The sequence below is a fragment of the Mauremys mutica genome, chromosome 11, assembly GCF_020497125.1.
Source record: "Mauremys mutica isolate MM-2020 ecotype Southern chromosome 11, ASM2049712v1, whole genome shotgun sequence".
In the NCBI taxonomy this organism is placed as follows: domain Eukaryota; kingdom Metazoa; phylum Chordata; order Testudines; family Geoemydidae; genus Mauremys; species Mauremys mutica.
Window position 1 is genome coordinate 54,608,242 of NC_059082.1, and position 12,874 is coordinate 54,621,115.

Sequence of the window (12,874 nt, forward strand, 5' to 3'; positions counted from 1 at the left end):
TCGGCCCAGTGGCCCTTTGGCATCCTCTGGCCTAGCCCTGGGCGCATGGGCTGCTGTGCCAGCCTGGCCCGGCCCGGGGAGGGGCCCAGCCCAGAAGCGGTGTCGCCCCTGAGAGCAGACTGGGCGGCCATGGATGTGGAGTGAGAGGGGGGCGTGACTGGGGTTCCTGCCCACCCCCCAGGGGGCAGCCCTGGCACCTGGCCCTGAGTGAACCCATGTGCCCTGCCAGGGGCAGTGCCTGCCCACTGCACCCTGTGCTGGGGAGTGATGGGGCAGTTACAGCAGGGCAGGGGCACCACAGCGAGGCCGTGGGAAACAGCACTGGCGCCCTGTCCTGTGAGCTCCCGGGGAGGGGTGGGGGGCTGCAGCCCAGCAGTGATGCTGAGCCGCTCTGCCAGCCCTGGAGTGGCTGAACTGAAAGCATGGTGCCCTATTGGGGGGGCTCCTGACCGGAGTCACCTAGGCTCCAACGGTGCCCTGCAGCCACACAAAGAGTGTTAATGCAGGGGCAAGACGTTGCTGCGGGTAGGGGAGGAGGCTATGGCTGAGCAGCTGCTGTTGCATTCCACCCCAGAGGTGGCTGCATCGACTCCTTGGGTGTTTGCATGGCACTGAAGCACACATGGCACTTCCAGGCAATGGGGCACCTGGCTCAGTCACAGGGTGGCTGTGATTGACTGGGAAGCAGCTGCTCAGTCTAAGTGCTCGGCGTTATTAGCATTCGCATTGTATCCCTTCTGCCAGGCGCTGGGTTCCTTTTAAAGATCTAACCAAAGCCAGCCAAGCCCCACCCAGAAACCTGGGGCCCGCTGTATGCCAGCCCAGGCCCCTCCCGCAGCGCTGCGCGCAGGGGCTGGGCACAAAGAGAACTTGGGGGCGAGGAAAAGCGGGATGAGCGCCCGAATGTGGGAGACCCAGTAGTTCATAGCAGCTGGAGGTCAGGGCTGCTCCCCAGCCTTGGCCACCTGCCCCTGCTGGCTGAATTCAGCTGCTGCTGCTGGTGGGGAGGCCAGCACCACAGTGGTGGGCTGCAGCCTCCGCCCAACCCACAGCCAGGCAGCACCACCCACCCCGTTCCCCGCTACAGCCCCTCGGTGCAGCTATTCCCAGGGATCAGCAGCTGCACCCTAACCAAGCCCTCCAGCCCCCCTGCTGGGCCTGGCCAGGGCTCGGATTGAGACACCCCAGACACCTTTGCTGTACAGCTTTGGGGCTAGCGTTTCCCAGCGTGTCTGGCCCGGCCCAGCCCAGTTCCTGGAATGCAAATAGGGCCTGGCCCGTCCAGGCAGCTCCCCAGCAGAGGGCGCAGCAAGCTCCCTCCCCTGGCCTGCCTCTGCCCAGCTGGAGGTCCCAAGCAGCTAGGGTGACCAGATGCCCCATTTTTATAGGAACAGTCCCGATTTTTGGGTCTTTTTCTTATATAGGCTCCTATTACCCCCCACCCCTTGTCCTGATTTTTCACATTTGCTGTCTGGTCACCTGTCATGGAGTGTGGGGGAGACAAGGCCCTGCACCCCCGGCTCCCTGCAATTCACCATGACTCTCAGCCAGCCAGTAAAACAGGTTTATTTAGACGACCGGACACCGTCCAAAACAGGTCTTGCCAGTACAGACAACAGGATCCCCTCAGGTTCATCTGGGGGCCCCAGGGAGGCCACAGCCCCGTTGGGAAGCCCAAGCCCCGTCGGGGCGCCCCTCTCCATTTCCCAGCCAGCTCCAAACTGAAACTCCCTCCAGCCTCTCACTCAGCCTCCCCCCGGCTCCTCCCCCAGCCTTTGTGTCCTCTGTCCAGTTCAGGGGCGGCTCTAGGCACCAGCAAAACAAGCTGGTGCCTAGGGCGGCAAAATCTAGGGGGCGTCCCCTGCGGCCAGGGGGGGCGGCAGGCTGGGCCGGCGGACCTGCCGCAGTCATGCCTGCGGGAGGTCCACCGGAGCCCCGGGACGACTGGACCTGCCGCAGGCATGACTACGGAGGGGGCGCTCGTCCCGCGGCTTGGCTGGACCTCCCGCAGGCATGACTGCGGCAGCTCAAGCAGAGCCGCCGGACCCGTGAACCGTCCGCAGCCGCGGGAGGTCCAGCCGAGCCACGCGGGACCAGCGGTCCCTCTGCAGTCATGCCCGCGGGAGGTCCGCTGCTCCCGCGGCTCCGGGGTGCCTCCCGCGCATGACTGCTTGGGGCGGCCAAAAACGTAGAGCCGCCCCTGGTCCAGTTTCCCCGGGAAGAGGTGTCACCTGGCCTCCAACCTCCCTCCTGGGTTCTCATGTTACATGCTCAGGTATCCTCCCTTCCCCAATGCAGACGCTCCCCACTCAGCATTCAAAGAAGACATCAAGAACATTCCCACTTCATCACATCCTACAAGCAGCTACCCCTGTGCCCAGCAATCCCAGCTAATTGCACCCACCGTGGATCTTGGGCAAAGGGCACCTAGCTCAGGAGCAGCACCCTGGGGCTGAGGGCCTGAGACCCCCTGGTGTTGCAGCCCACATGCCTGCCCATGGAGGCCCGTGCCTGGAAGATCCCTGCCTGCCTTCCCCGCATTCTTGGCAGACAGGCTGTGCAAGGATCCAGCCACCCTGTTTAAACTCTCAGCTGCGAGGTCGGCAGATCTGGGCCCAGGCTCCAGCGCTAACTGGAGCGGGCAGATGCTGGCTGGCGAGGGGGAGGGGCTGAGGCCCAGCTCCAGGCCAAGGCTGAACGTCTGCATGATGTTCATTTAGTGCTGGGCCACGTCTGCCAGCCCAGCTCGTTAATCGCACTGGAGCCTGGCCTGGCGACGCCCATGTCCTGGCTCTGGTCCCCCGGCTGCCATCCCAGCCCACCCTTGCCTGGGATTGTGTCATTGTTCAGACACCTGGCTGGGGCAGGACAAGGAGCCCAAAGGGCTCAGCCAGACGCTCACCTCTGCTGTGCTGCCCCCACTGGACTGAGCCTGGGCCGCTCCTGGAAGGGCCAGGGGCATCGGGGACTGACGGGAGCGCCTGCCCCAGCAGCGAGGGGACCGGGTACCTGGGCAGGATCCCCGCCAATAAACCTTGTTTATTGCTTCTGCTCAGCACCAGGCACTTGCTTTCACTCCCAAACGCAGCTGCTACCCCAGGGTCCAATGGGACTAAAATCTCCCTCTGACTAGGAGGCTCCCGGCCCTGGCTACTGGCCTGTGCTGCCTGCCAGGCTGAAGGGAGAGGCGCTGGGCAAGGGGAGATTTTCACAGTCTGGGGCTTGGTGGTTGCCCTAAGGCTGCAGTCTTTATGAGGCTGATGTGGAACAATCAGCAAATAGTTCCAATGCACTGTTACCGCTTCCCCCGGCTCGTGAGTGATGTACTAACTGTGTCCAGAGCCGGGGCTGGCTCCAGGGAGCACTTTCCAACCATGGAGTGCATGCAGGCCCCTTTGGGGCACGGTGTTGTCAGGCGCTGCACCAACTGCTTCAGCAGAAGCCGCGCATCCCTCTCCCCTGCTGCCTTCGTCTGCTCGTGCTGGAATTCCACCAGAAACAGCAGGTGGGCTTGTCTGGCAGGGTTTGTTTGCCATAAAACTTGGGCTGCTTATTCCACAAGGTGCTGCTGGCCTCCAAACATTGACAGCTGGGTTCCTGGCAGCACGGCTGTTTGATTTCAAAGTGGGGTCTCAAGCCAGCGAGGGCCGGGCTCACCTTTCTCACCGGGCTGAAGGTAGTTGCACACTGGCGTTTTTTTCTCCAGGCTCCTGCTCTTTCTCCCCAGGCATTTTCACAAAGAACTGGCAACGGCTCCCCGTTCCCCTCTGGGCAGCCCACCTGGGTCACTGTGTTTTTATCCTTGGCCTTCCTACGCGTCCCTCCCTTTCCAGCCATCCTCCCCACGGGAGACCAGGGTCAGGTGCGTCTGGGGACACTGGAGTGTCAAGTGGGCACTGCACTCGTTAAGGACAGGGGAGAGGGAGGTGGGCAGGAGGGTCAGTGTGGCGGTGCTGTGGAGGTGGAGAGGCTGATGATGAGGATGCTTGGGTTCAAGGACTCTTGGGCCAAGAGCAATGGCGACCGAAGGCAGGGAGCTGGGTTTTGACCTGCCGTCTGCCCCAGGGAAGCACGTTCGTCCTCCAGACATTCTGCTGAATAAAGAGATCAGGCCGTGAGGCATCATGCACAAGGGCAGCTGAGTAGGAGGTGCTGTGACGAGCTGAGTCTCTCTGGGGCACAAGGAGTGTCTAGGGTGCAGGTGGCAAGGGGAGGGATTGGGGCCCTGCTCCAGCCCCGACATGCTGCTGGAGTGCAGGGGCCAGAGAGAGCCTGCAAGGGGCCAGGAGAATTGCCCTGGTGCAGGCAGAGGGCTGGGCAGCTCTAGACAGCTGTGTGGGACCGTCCATGAGCCCAGAATCACGAGGGTTTAAAGCCCCTGTGTCTGGGCTGCCCGTGCTGCACTGTGCCCCAGGTGGAGCGCAGCCCCTGCCAGGGAGGGCTGAGAATGAGCAGAGCCTCGAGGTGGAGAGCTGATGCTACCCCCTCTGCCCCTTCCAGGGGCGCAGGCAGGCTTCCCATCAGGGCACCTCTGTATACTGGCCCCCTCAAGTCACCATATGACCTCTGTGAGGAGCCCTCCTTCCCCTCACCACTCTCTGCTGCCCTTCCCTGTCTCACACCGTCTCTTTGTGTCTGGTGGCATCTCTCGTCTAGCTGGCGCACCCCTCTGCCTTGCGGCTGGTCCATCGGCACTCCCTCTGGGCAGTGCTCGGCCGTGCCCTACAGATCCTCGCTGCTGAACCCCCCAGGCACTCAGCTAAGCTGCCCCTCCTCCCCCCCGTAGGGGGGAATGCAGCACAGCTGAGTGCGCCAGCCTGCAGAGCCCCCTTCTCCACAGTGCCTGCCTGTGGCTGTGCTGGGCATGCAGCTGGGAACGGCAGGGAGAGAGTGGCGAGGCACAAGCTCAGCTAGCTGTGCTCTCAGGCCCAGCCTGTGCTGCAGTGCAGGGAGATGCCAGTCGGCAGCCAGTAAGCGCTGCCCTTCAGCAGATCCCACCCTGCTCACTGCCCAGGAACAGGGCGGTGCTGGGGGAACAGAGCTCCTTGCCAAAGCACACTGAGGCTTGCAATGCTGTTGGCACCTTGGGCTGGGCACTTGCTAATGCACACCAGGGAACGTAGGCCTGCGCTGGGCCATGGAATGGAAACACCAAGCCAAAGAGAATGTGGTGCTGAGGGGGACGCTTTTCCCTTGTGCCAGTGTCCCACGGTGGGGCTGTGTTTCATGGGGTGCCATCTAGGCAGAAAGCTGAGGGCCTGAGTATGTGCTGCCCCATGGCCCTTTCTGCAAGTGTCTGTCCTGGCGTCCCAGCCAAACTCCCACCTGGGCGATGACATTCTGCCACCTGCACCTCTTGCTCTGTCGCTGCTAAGCCTGCCCTGCGTGAGGATTAGTTGTGATTGCAGTAGCCCAGGGGCACTTCCAGTGCCATCCAACAGCCGAACTAGCACTCCTCCAACCCACTCTGCTGAACGCTGCCCCTCAGCACCAGCCCTGCCCCACAACAGCGAGGAGACACTCGGAAGGCTTTGTAATTCGTTAGTATTCATTATAACTGATCAGTGATGAGGCAGCAGCTAGAGCACAGGCAAGAGAATTAGGACACCTGGGGTCTATCCCCAGCACCCTGCCACATGTGTCAGTGCATGACACTTACATGGCTCAGTCTCCCTGTGTGTGAAATGGGGATGCTAACGTGCCCCTATCTTTGTAAAGAGGGGAGAGCTGGCAGGGGGCTGGCTTGTTTTATCACCTCATTGTAGAATGGGGAGCTCTGCCCTCCAGGGCTGCCCTGGCGTTTGGACACCCTGTCACTGCAGGCTGCTCAGCCCTGGGCTTTGGCACAACCCATGGTAACTATAGTGGCCATCCACAAAGCGTGGCTCCCGCCCAGGGCTGGGTTTTGAGTGTAGCCCTGGCCCAGCGTTGGGCTGGGGCCTGGGGGCGGATTGAGAAGCAAACTGGGCTCCCTAGTGAGACGTGCGCTCGGGGATTTCAGGGATGTTTGGATCCCTGATGCCGTGTGCCCAGGCCAGCGGAGTGTTGGGGGGAGACTGCTGCTGGTGCCAGCCGACATGCACAGCCTGGCTTCTCACGGACTCCCTCCTGACACACTGGTATTGGACTGGCCACGCCTGTTTCCGGCCCTGACAATCCCAGGTACTGGGGACACAGCTGTGCTGCTGAAAGGGGTGACCTGGCTTTGACAGCGCACAGCCCAGCTGACGATATTTGCTGTGACTCAGACAGGCGCATGGCCCACCCCGGCAGCCCTCATCTCAATGCATGAAGGGCTCTCTGGGCTGCCATACCTCAGGCCAGGCAGGTTTGGAAAATATCTGTCCTTGACAGAAGCTGGACAGAAGCGTGTGTTTCAGAATGTCCCAGCAGCTCCCTAGTGCACTCGGAGAGCTCTGAACTGGCATCTTCGCCATGCAGCAGTGTGCACTGGGGCCAAATACAACCCTCCTTGGCCACAGGAGTCAGACTCTTCTGCGTCGAGGGCTGCAGCGGGCAGACGGTTACTGAGACTGGCAAAGGAGATGGAGCATTTCTGCAGCCAGGATCCCCAGCGCGCAGAAGGGAGCAAGGAGTTGGCAGGCCCTGTGCTGGCCACTTCTCCCTCATGGCTGGAAGGAGCAGGAAGGAGGATGTCCTTTGTGGCAGAGGGGCATGAGCAGTCCCAGGGTCTGTGCCAAGCCCCTCCTCCAATAGCTCTGGGGTGGGGAATTTTCTACCACGCTTCCAGCTGGCATGTCCATTTCGGGGACCTCGGCCAAGCCGTGTGGCATGGGCTGCTCAGACTCCACCAGGAATTTACTCCACCCACCCACGCTGGGGCTCCCTGGGCACGCTCCCATGCAGGGCTGGTGCAACCATTTAGGCGACCTAGGCGGTCGCCTAGGGTGCTAGGATTTGAGGGGCGGCATTTTCTTCGGCAGCGACCGCAGCGGCTGGATCTTCGGCCGCCCCGGTCGCCGCCGGCATTTAGGCGGAGGGAGCTGGGGCAGGGGGCCGTGGGAAGGGCCACCTGCAGCAAGTAAGGGGGGGGGGCGGCACACAGGGGAACTCCCCACCCCAGCTCACCTCTGCCCTGCCTCCTCCCCAAGCACGCCATGGCTGCTTCACTTCTCCCGCCTCCCAGGCTTGCGGCGCCAATCAGCTTAGGCTCTGCAAGCCTGGGAGGCGGGAGAAGTGAAGCAGCGATGGCGTGCTCGGGGTGGAGGCGGAGCAGGGGTGGGGGGGGGTGCCTCAGGGCGGAGGGTGGGGAGCTGCCGCAGGGGGGGCACCTCAGGGCGGGGGCTCGGGGACGAGGGAGGGCGCAAGGTGGAAGTTTTGCCTAGGGCGCAAAACATCCTTGCACCGGCCCTGCTCCCATGGCTCCCTGGCTGACACATTGGGAGAGCCTGTTAACAGCAGAGCCACAGTTGCTGTGGGGCAATACACAGTTGCGCTTGGTCTTGGGCATTTGAAGTATCAGCTGTAATTTTATATTAATACAAACTCATGCATTTATGCTACATAAGTTCACTGAAGACCTGCTGCTCCCGTTCCCAGTATGTCCCTGTGACGAGGCGGTTCTGGTGGGACCCAACTGAGAGTGCCAATTCAGGACCAATTGCTCAAATAGGGCAGTCACAGCCCTAGGCTGGGGTTTTTCCACCTCTAAGGCAAACCAAACCAGCCAGACAAAAAGGACTTCGGTTTCACCCCACTGGCTAACCACAAGTCACACAAGCAATTTCCTTAGACACTCCAGTCTCCCAGTATCACCACCAGTGCACTCATCCTAGGGATGAATGGTTATGAAAACCAACACCCCAATAAAAGAAAAAGGTTCTCTCGATCCCAAAGGACCAAGCCCCAGACCCAGGTCAATATACACATCAGATCTTACCCACAAATCACGCTGTTGCCAATCCTTTAGAATCTAAAATCTAAAGGTTTATTCATAAAGGGAAAAAGGTAGAGATGAGAGGTAGAATTGGTTAAATGGAATCAATTACATACAGCAATGGCAAAGTTCTTAGTTCAGGCTTGCAGCAGTGAAGGCATAAACTGCAGGTTCAAATCAAGTCTCTGGAACATCCCCCGCTGGGATGGGTCATTCAGTCCTTTGTGCAGAGCTTTAGGTTGTAGCAAAGTCCCTCCAGAGGTTAGAAGCAGGATTGAAGACAAGATGGAGATGAGGCATCAGCCTTATATAGGCTTTTCCAAGTGCAAGAACCTCTTTGTCCTTACTGTGGAAAATTACAGCAAAATGGAGTCTGGAGTCACATGGGCCAGACCCTGCATACTTTGCTGAGTCACAAGGCGTGTCTGCCTTCTCTCCATGGGTCAATTGTGTAGCTGATGGTCCTTAATGGGCCATCAAGCAGGCTAGGCAGGGCTAACACCAGCTTGTCTGTGGTGTCACCCAGAAGCAGAGCACAATACAAAATACAGACAGTACAGAGCCAATACTTATAACTTCAACTACAAAATGATACACAGACATACAGACAGCATAATCATAACCAGCAACCCATAACCTGGTCTTAGACACCTTATATGACCCCCTTTACCCCAGATTTGGTGCCACTACAGGACCTTGGTTGCAACCCATGTTCTATATGGTCCCAATTTATATCAATAACGTCACAGTCCCTGCCTGGGGCTGGAGGTAGTGCCAGAGGCAAAATGAGGACAGCTTCTTACCTTTAATTTCCTTCCTCCATAGCCTTGGTGCCAAAGGTGCCGTTACCAGTGATAACTCATTGCTTTGTCTGCTGTGCGTGTGTATGCTAGATGGTCCTTCCCCAAAAACTCAACCCCACCTTAAAATGATCTTAGGGATGCAGAATGAGCCACTCCAAAGTTGGAGAGAGTCTGGAGGAGAGCTGCAAAAAGAAGAGGTTTAGTAAACATGAGCTCTGAGGAAAGGTTGAATGAACTGGACATGTTTAATCTAGAGGACAGACAGCTGGGGGAGAGGAGACAAGATGCAGAAGGACTAGTCTATAAAAAGTTGTTATAACAAGGACTGTGATGAATTGTTCCCCGTGTCCACTGAGGACAGGACAAGACAGCTGAATCTGCAGCAAGGGGGTTTAGTTTAGATATTAGAAGCTTTCAGACAACGGGGTAGTTACGCTCCGGAGCAGGCTTCCAAGGGAGGTTGTGGAATCCCCAGCCTTTTAAGAACAGGTTGGACAATCACCTATTGGGGACAGGCTAGGTTTATTTGGTCCTGCCTCCATTGGGGGGGGGGGGCTGGACTGGATGATTTCTGGAGGATCCTTCCAGCCCTACCTTGCTATGATTCTGTGATTTCAGGGAATGTTAGAGGCTGCCCAAAAAACCTGGTTGTCTGGTATAGAATCATAGAAGATTAGGGTTGGAAGAGACCTCAGGAGGTCAACTAGTCCAACCCGCTGCTCAAAGCAGGAACAACCCCAACTAAATCATCCCAGCCTGTCCCCTCGCAGGTATGTACAGTCTTCAATTAAGGGCCCCTCCAGAGCCCCTCCTTCTGCCAGTGCTTGGGGCTGTGCAGCAGAGGAGGAGGCTGTTGTCTTTACACCCTGTCTCAGTCACTGCAGAGGTTGAAAGGTGGTGGTGGGTGCTGACAGAGGCAGGGGGCTGCTGGAACAAAGTGGCTGGGGCAGTGGTTGAGGCACTAGGCTAGCAAGTAAGAGAACTGGGCTCTGTCTCTGGGTTTTCCTGTACTGGGTGAGTGACCAAAAGCTTTCAGAGGTGGCCTCTAGCTCTGTTCCCTCTGTTTTCTCAGACCATTTGGCCTGATTCCCAGGTGAACTGAGCTCTCACCAGTCCAACTGGTCACCCAAAATTAGTGAAGGATTTTGCAAATTTTGGCCTTAATCCCCCTGTGTAAAATGTGGGTAATGACCCAGTGGGGTTGTGAGGGTCAATTCTTTAGCATTTGTGAAGCATTCAGACTATGGTTACAGCAGCAGAGATCCAGGATTCCTAGGTTCTAGTCCCATCTCTGGGAGGACAGTGACACCTAGTGATTAGAGCAGGACTCTGGGTGCTAGCTGTTTGTTAGTGACTCTGTGAAGCTGGACCTGTTGTAACTGCAAAGGGACTTGATGCTGAACTGCCCCTTTAGGCATCACTGACATTCTCAAAACTGCTACTCAGCTGTTGGTCTCGCTCAATCTTTCCTTTTGCAGCTGCTCCACTTTGTAGGAATTAAATATTCATTGGGGAGAGAGACTGACTCTATACCTCTGGATTTGGCACTGCTGCGACCGCTGCTGGAAACCAGCATCCTGTTCTGGTGTCACAGTTCAAGAAGGATGTTGATAAACTGGGGAGGGTTCAGAGAAGAGCCACGAGAATGATTAAAGGATTAGAAAACCTGCTTTATAGTTTAGGCTACATGTTAGTCACAGGTATTTTCAGTAAAAGTCGTGGACAGGTCACAAGCAGTTATTGAGATGAGTTCCTGTCTGCATCCTGTAAAACTTGCCCATACCGGTATTGCCCTGGCCTCTTCTTTTGTCATTCAGTGTTGAACGCATTCTAAGACAATATGCATTTCCTCATCTTTTGGGGGCGAAGCCAGACTTTAAGGCACCTGCTCCCTTACTTGGCGTAAACTTTGCTTGTGCCAATCAGAAACGAACACAAACAGGTTTTGGGCCCCATCCCCTATGACACTTCTATGATGTCATAGTTGGTACTTAATTGGCCTGCCTGCCATGTGCAGGCAGGGAGAGGAGAAAGAAAAACGAATCCTGTGTATCCTGTGTACACCCGTAACCGAGCCTGATCACCTCGAAGCCTCTCTCTCAGCTCAAGTGTATCAAACAGAGGTTCTACGTTTGCCGGTCGTTATGCGTTGGTTTGTATTTGTAAGTATCAGTTACTAAATGCTGCATCTTTGTTTATAAATATTGTTAGTAGATATTTTAGTCATTGTGTGTTTTAAGTTTCATTAACTCTATTAGCTAATCATACGCTCCTCCCTTACCCCTTGTAATTATCCCCAATAAAACTTTAAATTGATTAATTTTAGTTGTGTGTGTGTGTCTGCAGTTTGCATCGTGGCCCATACTCTCCTTGCATCCCTTACCAATATAGTCTATTGCCACGTGCAGCCTGGTAAATAACAGGCCTGCATTTTCTTTCGCTCCTGCGAGTCTGTGGCAATCTACAGCAGTAAACAAAAATTCACGTCCCGTGACCTGTCCATGACTTGTACTATATGCCCCTAACTAAAATGGGCCGGAGTGGCCGCAGGTGCTTGGGGGAGGGCAGTCTTGGGGTGTCATGAGTGCTGAGGGGGGGTTGCCTGGGACCCCTGCTGGTGCTGGGAGGGAGGCCAGGCAAGGGCGTGTGGCCCAGGACCCTGCTGGTGCTGGGGCAGGGAAGGGTTGGCGGGGCTGGCAGGCTCCCTACCAGCCTCTGCACAGCTCCCCGGAAGCAGCTGGCATGTCCCTGCAGCTCCTAGGGGGAGGGAAGGCCAGGGGGCTCAGCGCACTGCCCCCAACGCAAGCTCCGGCTCTGCAGCTCCCATTGGCCATGAACCCCTTTCCCACGCCTGAGGTAAGCACGACCCTGCACCCCAACCCCCAGCCCTGAGCCCACTCCCACACCCAAAATGCCCCAGCAGCGGCCAGTGCTGGCCCAGGGGCGGCCTGATCTGCTTGGGCAGCCCCAGAGCCAGCTGCACTGGCCGCTGCAGAAGTCACGGAGGTCACAGAAAGTAGCAGAATCCGTGACTTCCATAATCTCCATGACAGACACAGAGCCTCACTTACAGTGATAGAGTGAGCTCCTTTAGTCTCTTTAGCTTAACAAAGAGAAAGGGAAGGCAGAGGCAGATTTACAATGAAACACACAGTGCCCTGGCATGGGGCCTCCCAACTACAGGGGGCCCCAGGGCCGGGCAGCCCAGCACTATCCAGCACCCCCTGCAGGGGCAGAAGCTGTGGAGGAGAGCAGGGAGGGAGCCATTTGAGAGCCGTGTTGGAGGCGCAGCATGCGGTGCATTTTCCCAGCTGGTGAGGCAGCCTCCTGCTGCCTCCCGGGGCTCCGTGCTCGCAGCCAGGTGAGGCAGGCAGGTGAGGGGCTGGCTGGGGGCACGCTGTAGGGGAGGCGGGCACACTCCCCTGGTGGGGCATCTGCCCACGCCTGTCCTGCTGCCCTGATTCTCTGGATGCTGGGCAGCGCAGGTGCAGTCCCTGGCATGCACTGCTGCTGGTGGCCCCTGGTAAAAGGCCAGGGGAAGGAACCGGCAGGCCAGGGGGTCTCAGCTCTCACAGCTCCCTCTGGCAGCAAACAGGAGCAGCAGTGAGGTAGGGACGTGTCCACCAGCCAGCCAGGTAAGATAACCCAGCAGCCACGACTGGTACTGCCCCAGCCTTGAGCTCCCTGCACACTGCTCCCTACACACACACACACACACACCCCTGAGCCACTCAGGGCAGGGGGTAGGGGGTTGGGGGTGGGGACTGTGATAAAGTGGGACTCTTCTTAATGTTTCCTCTGAATACTGTGTGGGTGCCTCAGTTTCTGGCCAACACTATGTCTCCTGGCAACTAATGGCCGGGGCCCTTCCCCCCTGCAAGGTGATAGCTAAAGGTGTGGGAGAACAAAGAGGTCAGGTGACCTCCTGGCCCAGGAAAGGAACTCAGCAGAGGAGGAGGGGCTGGAGGGGTTTCAGTTTGGAGCTGGCTGGGGACGAGGGGTGAGTCGTGCAGATGTGGGTGTCTGGCTGGCTGCCTCCCAGGATGGACCCTGCTGAGGGGTCCTGTTCTCTGTACCTACAAGCTCTGTTTTAGACCATGTTCCTGTCATCAAATAAACCTCTGTTTTATTGGCTGGCTAAGAGGCATGTCTGACTGCAAAGTGGGGGTGCAGA